Here is a 16,365-nt window from a genome sequence, read left to right as displayed (position 1 = left end):
AGACTACCAACAAGGGAGTGAGAACCCAATTGTCACAAGAATTATCATCAGTGATATTAGGTACCAGAAAACAATAAAGTAATTTCTTCAAGGCTCTGAGAATTCTAGATTTGAATGAAGAATTTTATACCTGGCCAAATTAATGTGAAGGTAAAATAAAGATATTTTCAGATGTACAAACACGTCAGAAAGTTACCTCCATGAACTATTTCTGAGGAAGTTACCTGAGGATGAATGTCCTTAAAACAAAAGGAATCAACAAAAAAGCGAAAGACATGGGATCCACCCAGGAATTATCAATCCCCAGATTACCTCTTGCGATGAGTTTACATCGGGGCAGAAAGTGGAAGGCTCTGGAAGAGATGCCACAGGGGAGAAAAGGAGACCATGATGTCACTTTTGCAGAGAAGTAAATATAATCCCAGTGCACTATTTGGCTCTTGTAGTGAGCAACATGTACACAATAAGGTAATCAAATTAGGTATTTTTCAACTTTTAGAATCAAACCATAATCAAGACAGACAAGACGATTATAAAATATGGTTAAAGACAGACAAAATGATTATAGAATACAGTTACAGTAAAATGAACAATAAATCTAACTGTTTACAGTAACATTATTCATAATAGCAAGAAAAAAAAAGTAGAAAAGACCAAAATGTGTGTCACCTAAGATGAAAAAACAAAATGTGGTACATCCATACAACGAGGTATTATTCGGCAATAAAAAGGAATAAAACACATGCTAAAACACCGATGAACCTCAAAAACATTATGCAAAGTGAAAGAAGCTAGTCACAAAAGACCACATATTGTATGATTCCACTTCCATGAAGTGTCCAGAATAGGTAAATCTATGAAGACAGAAAGCAGGTTAGTGGTTATGTAAGGTTGTGCAGAATTGGGGAGGGACAGCTTATGGGAATGGGGTTCGTTTTTGGGGGGTAAAGAAAATGTTCTAAAGTTAGATTATGGTGATGGTTGAACAACTCTTTAAATACACAAAAAACCATTGAATTGTACATTTTAAATGGGTAAACTTTATGGATTGTAAATTATATCTCAATCAAGCTTTTTTTAAAAAAAATAAAAAGTAAAGGTAACAAAAGTTGGGAGGTGGACGGGAGGGGCAGAGAGGAGAAGAGAAGAGTTGAGATGGTAACACCCTTATCTAACATATCAGCTGGTTAAGAGGTAATGTTGAAAACCGACAGAATAAGAACTGGAGGCTTAAATGAACAATTTAAAGTATAAAGGTAACCACTAGAAGCATTCAAAAATAATTTATCAAAAACTGGTAAGAAAAGAATAGATGTGGAGGTAATATGAGTGAGTTAAGTCTGTCTTTCATATATAAGGAGCACATACTATCTAAAGTTGGTAAAATAAAAACTAGAGGTATATGCATATTATTCAAAGTTTTGCATGTAACCCCAATTATAATAAAAGGTAGCTGCCTCTGGGGAATGAAAATGGGATGGAGAGAAAGACTGTGATGTTTCATTAAAAGCCCTTTTGTACTATCTGTTTGTTTGTTTTGTTGTACCAGGGGCCTATAGTGCTTTGATTAAAGCAAAAAGAGAACAAAATTGACTATGAAAAACTAGGGAACTAAAGAAAAAAATATTTACATGGCTCCCAAAATATGCTGTCTTGCCTTAAAATACATTTTATACATTTTCAATCCTCGATTAGATCCTTGAAAATTACAAGCCAAATAAAAATTTGTCATGAGACCAATTTCAAAATACTGTGCTCTTCCATAAAGCCTTTTTAACACTGCCATCTTGTGGCAGAAAAAAGTAAAATTGTATTTACGTAGAAATATATCTATATATTTTACACATGGTTCAAAATTCAAAAAAAATTTTTTTTAAGCATCATGCATTAAAAAGTGTCTCTCCAATCGTGTCCTTCATAAACCCAGTTCCTCTCCATAGAGAATCCAATGTTAATTTTTTTGTGCCTATTCTTCCAGAGATATTTTAAGCGTATTCAAGCAAATAAATTTATATGTAAACGTACACACACGAAGAATACTATACACAGTTATATATTTTGCTTTTTCAGTCTTTCAATATTTTGGAGATTTTTCTATATCAATACACAAAGAGTCTTCCTTAATTTTATTAGTAGGTGTAAAATATTCCATTATATGAATGTTGATTGATGGTTAATTCTAATCTTTTGATTTTTCACATGATGCTGCCATAAATAAATTTGTATGATGGCATTTCTCACATTTGGAAAGGGTACATGTATTTATAATTTTGAGAGATTTTGTCAAATTCCCCTCCACTGAGTTTGTACTAGTTTCTCCTCCAAACAGCAAGGCATGAGTGTACTGTTTTCTGAACACCAATGACAACGCATTAGGTGTTATCCAGACTCTTTTTTTAAAAATTTTATTTACTTATTTTTGGCTGCGTTGGGTCTTTGTTGCTGTGCACAGGCTTTCTCTAGTTGTGGCGAGCGGGGGCTACTCTTTGCTGTGGTGCGTGGGCTTCTCATTGCAGTGGCTTCTCTTGTTGCAGAGAACGGGCTCTAGGTGCATGGGCTTCAGTAGTTGTGGCGTGCGGGCTCAGTAGTTGTGGCTCGCGGACTCTAGAGAGCAGAATCAGTATTTGTGGCTCATGGGCTTAGTTGCTCTGCGGCATGTAGGATCTTCCCAGACCAGGGCTCGAACCCATGTCCTCTGGATTGGCAGGCAGATTCTTAACCACTACGCCACCAGGGAAGCCCTATCCAGACTCTTTTGATCTTTAACAACCTAGACCACAAATGGTTTCTTGCAGTTTTACTTTTAATTTCACTTATTATGGGTGAGACTGAATATACTTTCATATGTTTACCAGCCTGTATTAGTTTGCTAGGGCTGCTGTAACAAAAGACCACAGAGTCGGTGATGTAAACAACAGAAATGTATTGTCTTATTCTGGAAACTAGTAGTCTGAGATCAATGTTTCAGCAGGGTTTGTCCCTTCTGAGGGCTGTGAGGAAGGATCTGTTTCGGGCATCTCCCCTGTCTTCTGGTGGGTTGCTGGCAATCCTCGGCGTTCCTTGGCTTGGAGAAGCATATCGCTGTCTTAGTTTTCACACGGTGTTCTCCCTGTGTACATGCCTGTGTCCATATTTTCTCTTTTTATAAGGACACCAATCATATTGGATTAGGGCCCACCCTAATGACTTCATTTTAACTTAATTACCTTTCTTTTTTTTTTTTTTTTTCTGGCCATGCTGCGAGGCATGTAGGATCCTAGTTCCTCCACCAAGGATTGAACCTGTGCCCCCTGCAGTGCAGTCCCAACCACTGGACCACCAGGGAAGTCCCCTTAATTACTTTATAGACCCTATCTCTAAATAAGGTCACATCCTGAGGTACTAAGTGTTAGACTTCACCATATGAATTTTAGGAGGACACAATTCAAGTTAAAACAGAGCCATTTATATTTTCTTAAACTTTATGTATTTTATCCATTTTCCATTGAACCTTTAAAAACTGATTTGTAGGATCTTTTCATGTTAGAAAAATTGGTCCTTTCTCTAAGATGATTAGAAATATTTTTCTTAGTTGTTTTTCTATTGAAGTTTTCTTTCTTATGAAGATTTTCCTGCAGAGATTTTTATGTAAGTAAATTAATCAATTTCTTGTTTATGGTGCTTCTGAGTTTTCATATTACATTCGAAAAAATCCTCCCTTTACATTTATAAAATAATCCTCCCATGGCTTTCCACTAGTACTTCTATAGTGAGTTGTTTTTACTTTTATTCATTTGGATTTTTCCTGGTATGCAGTGTGAAATATAAAGCTAACTTTCTTTCTGGATGGTTACTCAGTTTTCTATTACTATTTATTGAATTATTCATTTTTCCCCATTTATTTGAGATACTGCTTTTTTTTAAAGTATTTTATTTATTCATTTATTTTTTGGCTGCGTTGGGTCTTCATTAATGCGCGTGGGCTTTCTCTAGTTGTGGAGAGTGGGGGCTACTCTTTGTTGCGGTGCACAGGCTTCTCCTTGTGGTGGCTTCTCTTGTTGTGGAGCACAGGCTCTAGGCACGCGTGCTTCAGTAGTTGCAGCACATGGGCTCAGTAGTTGCGGTGCGCAGGCCCTAAGGCACGCAGGCTTCAGTAGTTGCGGCACATGGACTCAGTAGTTGTGGCTCGTGGGCTCTAGAGAGCAGAATCAGTAGTTGTGGTGCAGGGGCTTAGTTGCTCTGCGGCACGTAGGATCTTCTCGGACCAGGGACTGAACCCATGTCCCCTGCATTGGCAGGCGGATTCTTAACCACTGTGCCACCACGGAAGTCCCGAGATACTGCTTTTAATATATAGCACTATGTTCTAAATGTGTTTAGGTCTATTTCTGGATTTTCAGAAAATTTGTCTCTAGTAAACTATTATTAATAAGCCAGTTCTATACTGTTTTAATTAAAAATTTATATTTTACAATCTGGCAGAGCTAGTAAGTACTCCGTTTCAGAATTTTCATATTTCTCTTCATATTTTTTCTTTTAAAAGATCAACTCGGAGGGAGTGACATATTTATGATTCTTATATAAGAAATTTATATGACTTTTAATTCAAATCTCCATTTGTGTTCAGCAAGCAGTAGCATTTTTTTAAAAAATTGAGGTATATTTTATAGAGAGTAAAGTTCATCCTTTTTAGTGGGCAGTTCTATGAATTTTGACAAATGAATACAATTGTGTAATTGCCATTACAATCAAGATATAGCACTTTTCCATCACTCTCAAAATTTCTCTTGTGTCCCTTTATAGTCAATTTCTCTCCCACCTAGTCCTGGGAAACCACTGACCCAATGTTTTATCCTTATAGTTTGCCTGTTCCAGATTGTCATATAATTGGAATCAGACGGTATAAGCCTTTGAATCTGGCTTTCACTTAGCATAGTGCATTTGAAATTCATTCATGTTGTTGTAACAGTTTCTTTCTTTATATTGATGACTAATACTCCATTATATGGATGTACTCATTTATTCATTCACCAGTTGAAGGAATTTGGGGAGTTGTTTCCAGTACTGGGTGATTATGAATAATGCAGCTAGAAACATTCATATGCAGGTTTTCCTGTGAATGAAGTTTTCATTTCACTTTAGTAAATACCTAGGAGCGGGACTGCTGGTTGTAGGGTAAATTGTATGTTTAACTTTATAAGAAACTTCCAAACGGTTTTCTGAAGTGACCAGGCCATTTTGCATTCTCACCAGGAATGTAGGAGAGTGCCAGTTGCTTTGCATCCTTGCCAGCATTTGGTGTTGTCAGTTTTTTGGCCTTGGTTTTTGTTTTTAAAATTTTAACCATTCTAATATGAGTGTAGTGGTATCTTGCAGTCTTTATTTACATTTCTCTCATTATTAATGATGTTGACCAGCTTTTCATGTGTTTGCTGTACACATATCACTTTTCAAGAATATATGATGGGGCTTCCCTGGTGGCACAGTGGTTGAGAGTCTGCCTGCCGATGCAGGGGACGCGGGTTTGTGCCTCGGTCCGGGAGGATTCCACATGCCGCGGAGCGGCTGGGCCCGTGAGCCATGGCCGCTGAGCCTGTGCATCAGGAGCCTGTGCTCCGTGTTGTTATAAAGCAGAAACTAACACACCATTGTAAAGCAATTATACTCCAATAAAGATGTTTTAAAAAACACATCATTTTTCATGAAATGTCTGCAAATTTTTCCTTTTTTTTAAATTTATTTTTGGCTGCGTTAGGTCTTCGTTGCTGTGCACGAGCTTTCACTAGTTGTGGCAAGAGGGGGCTACTCTTCGCTGCGGTGCACGGGTGTCTCATTGGGGTGGCTCCTCACATTGCGGAGCAGGGGCTCTAGGCACGTGGGCTCAGTAGTTGTGGCTCGCGGGCTCCAGATTACGCGCACAGGCTTAGTTGCTCCGCGGCATGTGGGATCTTCCCGGACCAGGGCTCGAACCCATGTCTCCTGCATTGGTAGGCGGATTCTTAACCACTGCACCACCAGGGAAGTCCCCTCATTTTAAATTGGGTTATTTTCTTACCATTGAGTTGTGAGCTTTTATACAGTTTGAGATTACATCGATTTCCTGCAGTGGCATTTAAAGTTTTCTTTACCTTAATCTGGCACATTTCTTATAAAGTTATTCTTTGGATAAAATTTCAACTATACATATATTTTCATCATATCTCCTGTATGATACACACATATATACACTGCTGTGGAAGTATCCTGTTGGAGCGGCTCTGAGGCAGCTGCCATGCTGAGAGAGCATGGCCGGAAGGCAGAGCACAAACTGGTCCCTTAGGGTCTCTGGGCTCTAGTGGTGAATAATAAAAATGGACAATTGCATCCAGAAGCATCATCCTGCCACAATGGTCTTGTGGTGTTACTCCCGGGCTCTCTATTGACAAAGCCAAACATTGTGCTAGCTGGTAATGGAAAAACATTTACACCAGCCAGCTGCAGTGTCATAAAGTAGGGCAAAGAAGGGTGGACCTGGAGCTGAAAGACAACTGGTAACGGATATACCCTCTAAATATTTTTTAGGCCATTCCCTCTTCCCTATTTCTACTGTGTACTGCCCTGTTCAGTACCTCCTCTTCTCATGCCCAATTGCTCTAAGAGCTTCCCAACTGGTCTTCCTGCCTTTATTCTTATCTTCCTGAAATCCATGTTCAACAAAGTTGACACAGTGATTTACTTAAAAGTTCAAATTTGACAATGACACTCTCCCACTTAACATCCCTAAGTCTCTCCTCCTCAATAAAGCATATTATGTATTGCTTGTTCTGGTCCCTTCCCACCAACCCTGATGTCAACTTTTAGACTAAAAATGATTCCGTTTTCCCCATCCCTGACATTGCTCACTGGGGAAGGCCCTTGCCCCCCACTTCATCTGGCTAACTCTTGAGTCAGTCAGGAGGGCCCTACTTCCTCCAAGAAGCCTCCCCTGACTGCCTTCCAATGCAGGGGACGCTGGTTTGATCCCTGGTCGGGAAACTAAGATTCCACATGCTGTGGGGCAACTAAGCCCACGTGCTGCAACCATCGAGCCTGCGCAGTCTAGGGTCCATGCACCACAACTACAGAGAACCCCAAGTGCTGCAACAAAGAGCCTGTGCCGCAACTAAGACCAGATGTGTGTGAGAGAGAGATGAGAGAGAGAGAGAGAGAGAGAGAGAGAGAGAGAGAGGAGGGACAGAGAGAGAGAGAGAGAGAGAGAGAGAAAGAAAAAGAAAAGAGAAAGAAAAGGAAGGAAGGAAGGAAGAAAAAGAATTTGTGCTCTATGTTCCAGGCAATGTGCTACATGGTTCCTGCTATAGTCTAGTATTGTATGAATCTTAATTGTGAACTTCAAGGTGTGCTAAACAAAAGGAATGGAGTTCTATGAGAGCTTTTAATAAAGGAATTTAAGTTGGGCAGTAAGTGCCAGTTTCTCTTAGAAAGTGATGCTTAAGCTAAGAGATGAACAAGGAAAGGGGGGAAGGGGATATTCTAGCAGAGAAAACAAAATCAAAGGCCTCACGAGATGAGGATCTGAAAAGCCAGTGGAGTCAAAGCACAGAGAAGAGTGGTGTGCGTGAAAAAAATGGCTACAGAAACAGGCAGGGGCCAGAAAATGAAAGGCTGTGGCCATGTTAATGATTTTGGCTAAGTCAAGGACATTTGAACATGGACTAGATACTATGAAGGAAGTGTTAATTTTTTAAAGATGTGATATTGCTGCAGTTATGTTAAGAAGTTCTTAATTTTTTAGAAATACATAATGAAATGCCTAGGATTTGCTTCAAAATAATTCAAGGGAGATAGGAAAAGTTGGTGGGCCAGAGATGAAACAAGATTGACCATGTGTCGGGACTTCCCTGGCGGTCCAGTGGTTAGGACTCCACACTTCCATTGCAGGGGGCACGGGTTCGATCCCTGGTTGAACTAAGATCCTGCAATCAGCACGGTGCAGAAAAAAAAAAAAAAGACTATGTGTTGATGATGGTTGAAGCTGGGTGACGGGTACATGAGGGTTTATTATTTTACTCTACTCTTGCACATGATTAAAATTTCTGGGACTTCCCGCGTGGCACATTGGTTAAGAATCCACCTGCCAATGCAGGATACATGGGTTCAAGCCCTGGTCCGGGAAGATCCCACATGCCGTGGAGCAACTAAGCCGTGTGCCACAACTACTGAGCCCGTGTGCCACAACTACTGAACCCGTGTGCCACAACTACTGAAGCCCACACACCTAGAGACCATGCTCCACGAGAAGCCACCGCAATGAGAAACCCGCACACCGCAACGAAGGGTAGCCCCCACTTGCCGCAACTAGAGAAAGCCCACGTGCAGCAACAAAGACCCAACACAGCCATAAATAAATAAATAAATATTTAAAATAATAAATAAAATTTCCAATAACAAGAGAAAAAAGAATGTTGCTTTTTATTCTAAGAGCAGTGAGAAGATATGAAGTGTTCTAGGTAACAGCACTGGCACACTCAGATTTCAATTTTAGAAACAACATTCTTGGCTTTAATGCAGAGATCAGATTGAAAGGGAGCCACAGTGGCCAGAGGAAACCGTTTTAATAGACTTTTGCAATGGTTCAAGAAAAGAGATGATGGTTGGACTAAGGAGGTAGAAATGGGGATAAGTGAAAGGATGCAAGAGCCATTTTGTAGAACTCAGAGGAGCTGATACTCACTGAGATAGGGAACAATCCAAGAGGACATGCTTGGTGGTAGGAGAGGAAGATCATAGGCTTGGACAAGCTAGAGTTGTGGTTGCCTTTCAGGTATATACGTGGGAATTTCAAGGAAGCAGTATGGAGATTTTAGAGAAAGCTGATACTAAGTTGGAAATCAGTGGCATGTCATAGCTGATCCTTGAAGTGTGATTATCTTTGCATAGATTAAAGGAAGCTTGGTGTGAGAGAACCCTGGGTTGAAAGTTAAACCCCTTAAACATTTAATGACAGGGTAAAGCATGTGCTAGAAAGGAGATAAAATGCTGGCTAGGAGTTTGGTGGGGAAGGGGAGAGAGAGAGGGAAGGAGGTAGCAATGGTCAGAGGAGGAAAAATAATGTGAATTTGTGAAAATCTAGACGGGAGTGGTCAAGTGTCTCGTTTTTCTGAGTCAAGATAAAGACAAACAATTGCCCATTTAATCTAGTGACATATAGGCACTGGTGATTTTTCAAGGGCTTTATGGAGTGATGAGGGCAAATGAAAGACTAATGGGTTGAGAATGAGGCTTGAGCAATTGGAAGAAGCAAACTTCTTAAAAGAACTTTGGCTGTGGTGGTAAGGGGAGGATGGAGCTGGAACAGGAGGGAGGGCTCCACTTTCATTTTTATGTTGGGAAGTATTTGTTGCATGTTCAAATGTTAATGGGAAGGATCACACTGAAGGGGAACAGTTGAACACAAAGGAGAGAAAAGCCATAATTCATAGTGTGAGATTCCTGAGAAGTAGCAGGAGATAGGATTGAAGATAATGGGACTGCCTTAGTTATGAGGAAAGCTATCTATCTCCTCTAATGTAAGTCTCTAAGCTGGAAGTGAGCTGAGGGAGTTTCTCTCATATAGTTTCTCTTTGCCACCTCCCCGCCCCTAAAATAGGAAGGGTAATCTACTAAGAATGAGGGAGAAATAGAGGGTTAGGATTTGAAAAAAAATTAAAGTCTGAATAGCCAAACAAAGTCTTACGTTGGAGATAATGAATTTAGAGACAGTAAGTCTAAATTTTTTGTATGCTCCATCAAATGCTCTGATGCAGTCCCCAAACAGTGGGGTTTACCAAAGGTACCACGTACACCTGTCACTGTACTTACTACTTTTAATGTATCCATTTGACTGTCCTTCCCTCAGTAAACTAAATTGAGAGCAAGTACACATTTTAATTGGCTTCATACTCTAACTCCTGATTTAATGCCTAGCCCAACATGGGTTCTCAGGTATTTGTTAAATGTAAAAAATAAGGCTTCTGCCTTTATTTCCAGCAAAAGTTAAAGGGAAATTCTCCTAGCTGCTGTGCTTATTATTTACGTAGGATTATTCTGAGTGCTTTACATGAATTAACTCATTTAAACCACAAAATAACCCACTGGGTAGGCATTACTACATTTTTTCAGATGAAGAACCAGAAGCACCTGAAGTAACTTTACAAGGTTCCACAGGAGTTAAGTGGCAGAGCTAGGATATGAAGCCAGAAACTCTATCAAAGGGGCCACTCTATGAATTTGCTCTTAAAGCCTCTGCCAACACTGAACAGGAAAAAATGAGTAAACACCATGGTGATTATCAGAACTGTTTAGATCAGGACTAGATAAAACTGAGGGAGTTCCTTGGGCTTGTTCCTAATTATTTCTAGCACCTAAAAATTTGTATAATTACTAGTCTGGTAGAAGAAAGCTTATGTAATTATTTTAATCAAAGAACACTGCAACATCAATAATCAAAAAGCATTCTAATAATTTCATACTATAGACTAAAACAGTAATCAGTTACCTTTATGGTTTGGATACTTCCTTTGTAAAAACACTATTATGATACAGATATTTCAATAAATCACACATTTCAAAAATTAATTGCATCAATAGTATTATATATTAGGTTACCCCCTGCTTTATATTATGGAAGGCTGGTATTTGAAAGACACATGACGATGCATTGCAATTCCTGTGAGTGTCAGATATCCAGATCTGACATTGCGTAAATATCAAAAGTGAAAAAAGAAAATAAAGAAATGAGCATTCATCTGGCAATGAATGCCTTCCTACAGAAAGCATTCTAAACTTCAGATGCAATGAGGCAAACTGAAAAATTCCAAATTTTAGAGTTTTAGAAATAGTCACTACTATCAGTTCATGTGAGAGGTTGTATTGTAATCACAAACCTTTGAGTGTCTACAGAACTCATGGCACTTTCATGGGGTTTACAGAGCTTTGTTTATTTGCTGACTTCGGCCCTTAAGAAGCTTACAATTTAGTGGAAAGACTAAAATGCAGATGTGATAGAGCAGTGACTCTACAGACTGAAAAATTACCATCGGTGTAAAACACACACTGCAAAGTGAGAGCTAATGGGGATGGCAAGGGTAGTAGACGGTACTGTATATATTTGGCTTCCTGAAGGAGACAGATATCTGGAATGTTCAAGGTATGTAAAGTCGTTGAGAATTCAGGATCCAAACAAGACACTTCCTATCTGCTACCTCTAGCTTTCTTTACTCTCTGCAGCTGGGAAGAATGGCAAAAAAGAGTTACCCGGGGATAGAGAAAACAGGGAAACAAACTTTTCAGTACATCACTAGTTGAGTCAAACTGGAACAAAGTTACTATTTAGGTACCTTCACAGCTCCTTAACAGCTTTCCTATAACCATCTTAAACAGGTTCAAGGGGTGGGGGGAGATAACCAGTTTCTCCGCATCAGTTATATGGTTACATAGGCTGGGCATCTTGTAGATCACACTGGGAGCTACTAGATTTGAGGCAGTATGTAATTTGTTTATGGAGGGAGCACACTGGCAAGTACAAAGGGAAATGGTTGGAGATAGAAAATACCCGTAATAGGTAATAGATAAATTTTACGTTAATGAGTTGAACAGAGGGGACAACCCCTGAGAAACAAGAAGTACGGCAGTAAGGTAGGAGAGACTAAGGGTATGTCCATTTCTTCCCAACCCCACAACTATGAGCCAAAATGACTTTTGGCTGTGTGGCATGTGGGATCTTAGTGCTCCGGCTGGGAACGGAACCTGTGCGCCCTGCAGGGGAAGCGTGGAGTCTTAACCACTGGACCGCCAGCGGTTTCCCTGTTTTTGTTTTTTTTAAGATAAGAGAAATACCCTCCTAAGCTGAGTCCAAGTGTTGGATATTAGCATTATAGTATCCAATTACAAAATCAGTAAAAAAGTAACCATGTAGAAAGTATGGGGGAAAGGTGGCTCAGAATGCTCAAAAACCAGGAGTAGAGAGGATGGGACACTGAATGAATGATATGGAAGCAGGATTCATGCTTGAAGAATAACAGAAAGAAATGAAAAGGTTATAAAAAATTTTCTTCATGAAGAATAAAACTGGAAGAACTGACAGTCTGGAAAAACTAAGTTAACCTGGAATAAGCATAGTTAGAGCTGCTAAGATGCAAAACTTGTGGAGAGAAGGCGGAAATTGGGCCAACAATGTAAGTGACAAGAGAGGAGTGCAGGGACTTCCCTGGTGGCGTAGTGGTTAAGAATCCACCTGCCAATACAGGGGACACGGGTTTGAGCCCTGGTCCGGGAAGATCCCACATGCCGCGGAGCAACTAGGCCCGTGTGCCACAACTACTGAGCCTGCGCTCTAGAGCCCACAAGCCACAACTAATGAGCCCGTGTGCCACAACTACTGACCCTGCGCTCTAGAGCCCACAAGCCACAACTAATGAGCCCGTGTGCCACAACTACTGAAGCCCACGTGCCACAACTACTGAGCCCGCATGCCACAACTACTGAGCCCACGTGCCTAGAGCCCGTGGTCTGCAATGAGAAGCCACCACAATGAGAAGCCCGCACACCACAACTAAGAGTATCCCCCGCTTGCCACAACTAGAGAAAGCCTGCGCCCAGCAACGAAGACCCAACGCAGCCAAAGATAAATTAATTAAAAAAAAAAAAGAAAAAGACAGGAGTGCAGGCCTCTGGCAAGAGGTAAATCAGAAATGTGCAGGGCAGTGTTTACTTTCCTCCACACTCAGCTACTCTTACACGCCAAGTCAATTTTATAAACAGTACATCCCGGCACGGACATCCTGAACCAAATTTGTCACCGAAAGGGCCTGAATTCAGAATATTCAAAATTAATGGAACCACTTAGTTGTATCTTCAGAAAAAACATTCAATCTACCTTCCTGTATATTACTGACATGATAGTTAATATGCAATGTGACACTACAGTTCAGTTGCTTCTGATCACACTGGAATATAGGCTTTACAAATCTTCGTTTTTTCCGTCTTCCTTTAACTTAGGAATTAACTCATTACAATAAGACTATAAATGTGCACTTTGATTTTATTTAAAGGCATATGTGCATAATTTCATTACTTATATTTTAAGAGTATACACTTCATTAATGTGTTTGTTAAAAAGAAAAACCATTTTCTCTTCAAATGTTTAAAATGTCAAGTTTAAGAAGTAAATAATCCATTAAACCTCAGGAGTTAACTGGTAACTTTTTTTGATTCAAGCTAAATTGGCCTGTTTGTAGTTCACCTTCTTAATATCCATAATGAAAGATCAATTTTTGGAAACTCAAAGAAATCAAATACAGTGGACCCTTGAACAACATGGGTTTGAACTGCTTGGGTTCACTTATACATGGACTTTTTTCACTAAACATGCACTACAGTACTACATGATCTGTGGCTGGTTGAATCCTTGGATGTGGAACCACGGATATGAGGATTTTCGATTTTTGACTGTGCAGAGGGCCAGCACCCCTAACCCCAGCTTTGTTCAAGGGACTGGCTACACAGCACTTAGATTGTACTTAACAATTATTTACATGGCATTTACACTGTATTAGGTATCACAAGTAATCTAAAGATGATTTAAAGTACAGTTGACCCTGTAGTATTTAGTGAAAAAAAAAATTGGCATTTAAGTGGGCCTGCAAAGTCCATACTGTTCAAGGGTCAACTGTAATTTCAAAACTCACAAGCTTCTATAAGAATTAGTGTTAGCCGTTCCTCAAAATACAGATATGAAAAGCTGCATAAACATTTTTTTGCATTGGCTCACAAATTTAAATGAACTCAGTTTTAGAACAGTAATTGAAAGCATAGCTTCCAATGGTATGGGAGGTACAATCTGGGTCTTCTCTAGCCCTTAGTAGCTGTCTGGCCTTGATCAAGTCACTTCTTCACAACTCTATCATCTGAAGCGGGGGACTGGGACAGTTCATTCATATTCTGAAATTCAGACTCCCACAGAACCCCTAAAACTGTATGTATATGCATTTTGGAAGGAAGCCGGTCCAAAGTTCTCAATAGATTCTCACAGGTAAACTTCATCTAAAAATAAGTTTGCAATATATTACTGATCACTTCTAAACTGCTCCAGCTCTAAATACTAGTATTTCTTTGTGGTATAGAACTCTAAGATGGCTCTCAAGATTCCCTGGTGTACATACCCTTTATAATCCCCTTTACTCAAGTGTTGGCAAGATACGTGAATATGATGGATATCATTCTGTGATTAGGCTATGGTATAAGGCAAAGAGGAAGGGATGTTGCAGGTATAATTAAGGTACTAATCAGTTTGGCTTTGGGTGAATCAAAAGGGAGATTATAGGGCTTCCCTGGTGACGCAGTGGTTGAGAGTCCACCTGCCAATGCAGGGGATGCGGGTTCGTGCCCCAGTCCAGGAAGATCCCACATGCCGCGAAGTGGCCAGGCCCGTGAGCCGTGGCCGCTGAGCCTGCGCGTCCGGAGCCTGTGCTCCACAACAGGAGAGGCCACAACAGTGAGAGGCCCGCATACCGCAAAAAAAAAAGGGGGGGAGATTATAATGGGTGGGCCTGATTTAATCAGGCGAGCCCTTTAAAAGAGAGCTTAGGGCCTTCTCTGAGATCAGATTCTCCTGCAGGCCTTGAATAAGCAAGCTGCCATGAGTCCTGCATCTGTAAGAAAATTACTCTATAAAATCATTTGGCCTATTATAACCTCACTGGCTGACTTCGAACCAGGTTTTTGTTTACTAAGAAACATGAATTATGCAAAGTACTATTATGTTCACCTTCTGGTAACTTACGCCATTTGTAAAAACCATGCTTTGTATGCAATCTATTTGGAACCATATGTTGTAGTTACAGAAATACTTAAAATATAGCTCAAGTTGTCTCTCTCAGTCCATTTTGCTGGAGGGGTGAAGGAAGGTCAAAATCTTGGTTTGGACAGGGAGAAAGTAGAAGCAAAGATGGTGTCACCTGAACAAATTCAGGCAGTTAGAATATTAATACGTCTATACCGAAATTAAATAACTTAAGAAATTTCTTCTGTAATGTTGGGTCTATATCAAAAGCTTATGAAAGACAAGCAAACATAAGCCACTGAGTTACTCTAACTTTACACTAATATATGAAAAAATCCACACAGCACACACACACGCCCCATGTAAAACATTGCTTTGAGTTTTAATGTTTATCTCCCCAAGACAGCCTAGCCTGCACTCTACTTGGATAAATTTTACAAGCTAGTTTTCTGCTGCTTCTAGTTTTAAACTTTAACCATGTTTCTGATGACAAGGAATGCTGCAAAAATACTCTAGTTCAACAAAGAGTTATGATCACAAAATAATTTTTATCCATTCTACAGTGTTTCAGAATTACCAGTTGATTTTTAAACACAAAGTAGATATAGATGCTAATGGTGGCTAATCTGGTATGTTTCTTATAGCAAACTGTTGTTCATGCAACACTTGTGCTCAAAGGGGAAGGCACAGGATTTCCTACAATGAGCCACCTTATAAAGAGTTCTTTTTGTACAAATTAATTTATGTCACATTTAATTTAGTGTGCATAACCTCGAAACTGAGGTATTATTCCAATTTATAAAAACCACTTGCATAACTTTTATGCAAGTTTTAAAAATACAAAGTTTTCTCCCTAAAGTGGCTCAAAATAGATTGTTCATGGCTGCCTACATCTAAGATAAAAAGATTCTAAAACAATTGAACAGATTAGGCATATTATTAAAGGTGTTCAAACCATTACTTGATTTGTACATCTACTCAAACCTCTTCATCGGTCTTTATTCAGCAGTACATATGCACCAAATTCCATTTTAGAAGTTTCCATATCATTTTCATAGAAAACAAAGTTTGAAAACAAGTAACATTTAAACACAGCACGGTATTCTACCACAACTGAAACTTTTTTCTTCTTCTTCTTTACAGGACTCAACAAAATCTAAAAATGAACTAGGCTGTAGATTTACCTCATGCAAAGATCTTTATGTTATCTCTGAAAATGAAAAGGATGGCTTTTTAAAGCACATTTTACTGTTTTATACTATTATGGTAACTTGTGTACTGCAACACAGTCTATTTTGAGGGAAATTTATGAATTTTTTTTTCATGCAAAAATCTACACAAATTAGTTTTGATGATATGGAAAGCTTTTCATAGCATCAAACATTCATCTGGTGCAAATGCACAGGGAAACCTTCCTGAAAGTTTTCTGACTTGAGAAGCAACTAAAAAGCCATACTAGGTAAAGTAAATAAAAACTAAAAACAAAACAAAAACCCCACCAAAGAAAACAAAAAAAACAAAAACTAAAAAAAAAAAAAAAAAACCCACAAAAAAAAAAGGGGGAAAAAAAAAGGGGGGGGGGGGAAAGG

Source organism: Neophocaena asiaeorientalis, unplaced genomic scaffold, assembly GCF_003031525.2.
Source record: "Neophocaena asiaeorientalis asiaeorientalis breed wild unplaced genomic scaffold, Neophocaena_asiaeorientalis_V1.1 scaffold61, whole genome shotgun sequence".
In the NCBI taxonomy this organism is placed as follows: domain Eukaryota; kingdom Metazoa; phylum Chordata; class Mammalia; order Artiodactyla; family Phocoenidae; genus Neophocaena; species Neophocaena asiaeorientalis.
The sequence above is the reverse complement of the archived record's forward strand: the minus strand, read 5'-3'. Positions refer to the sequence as shown.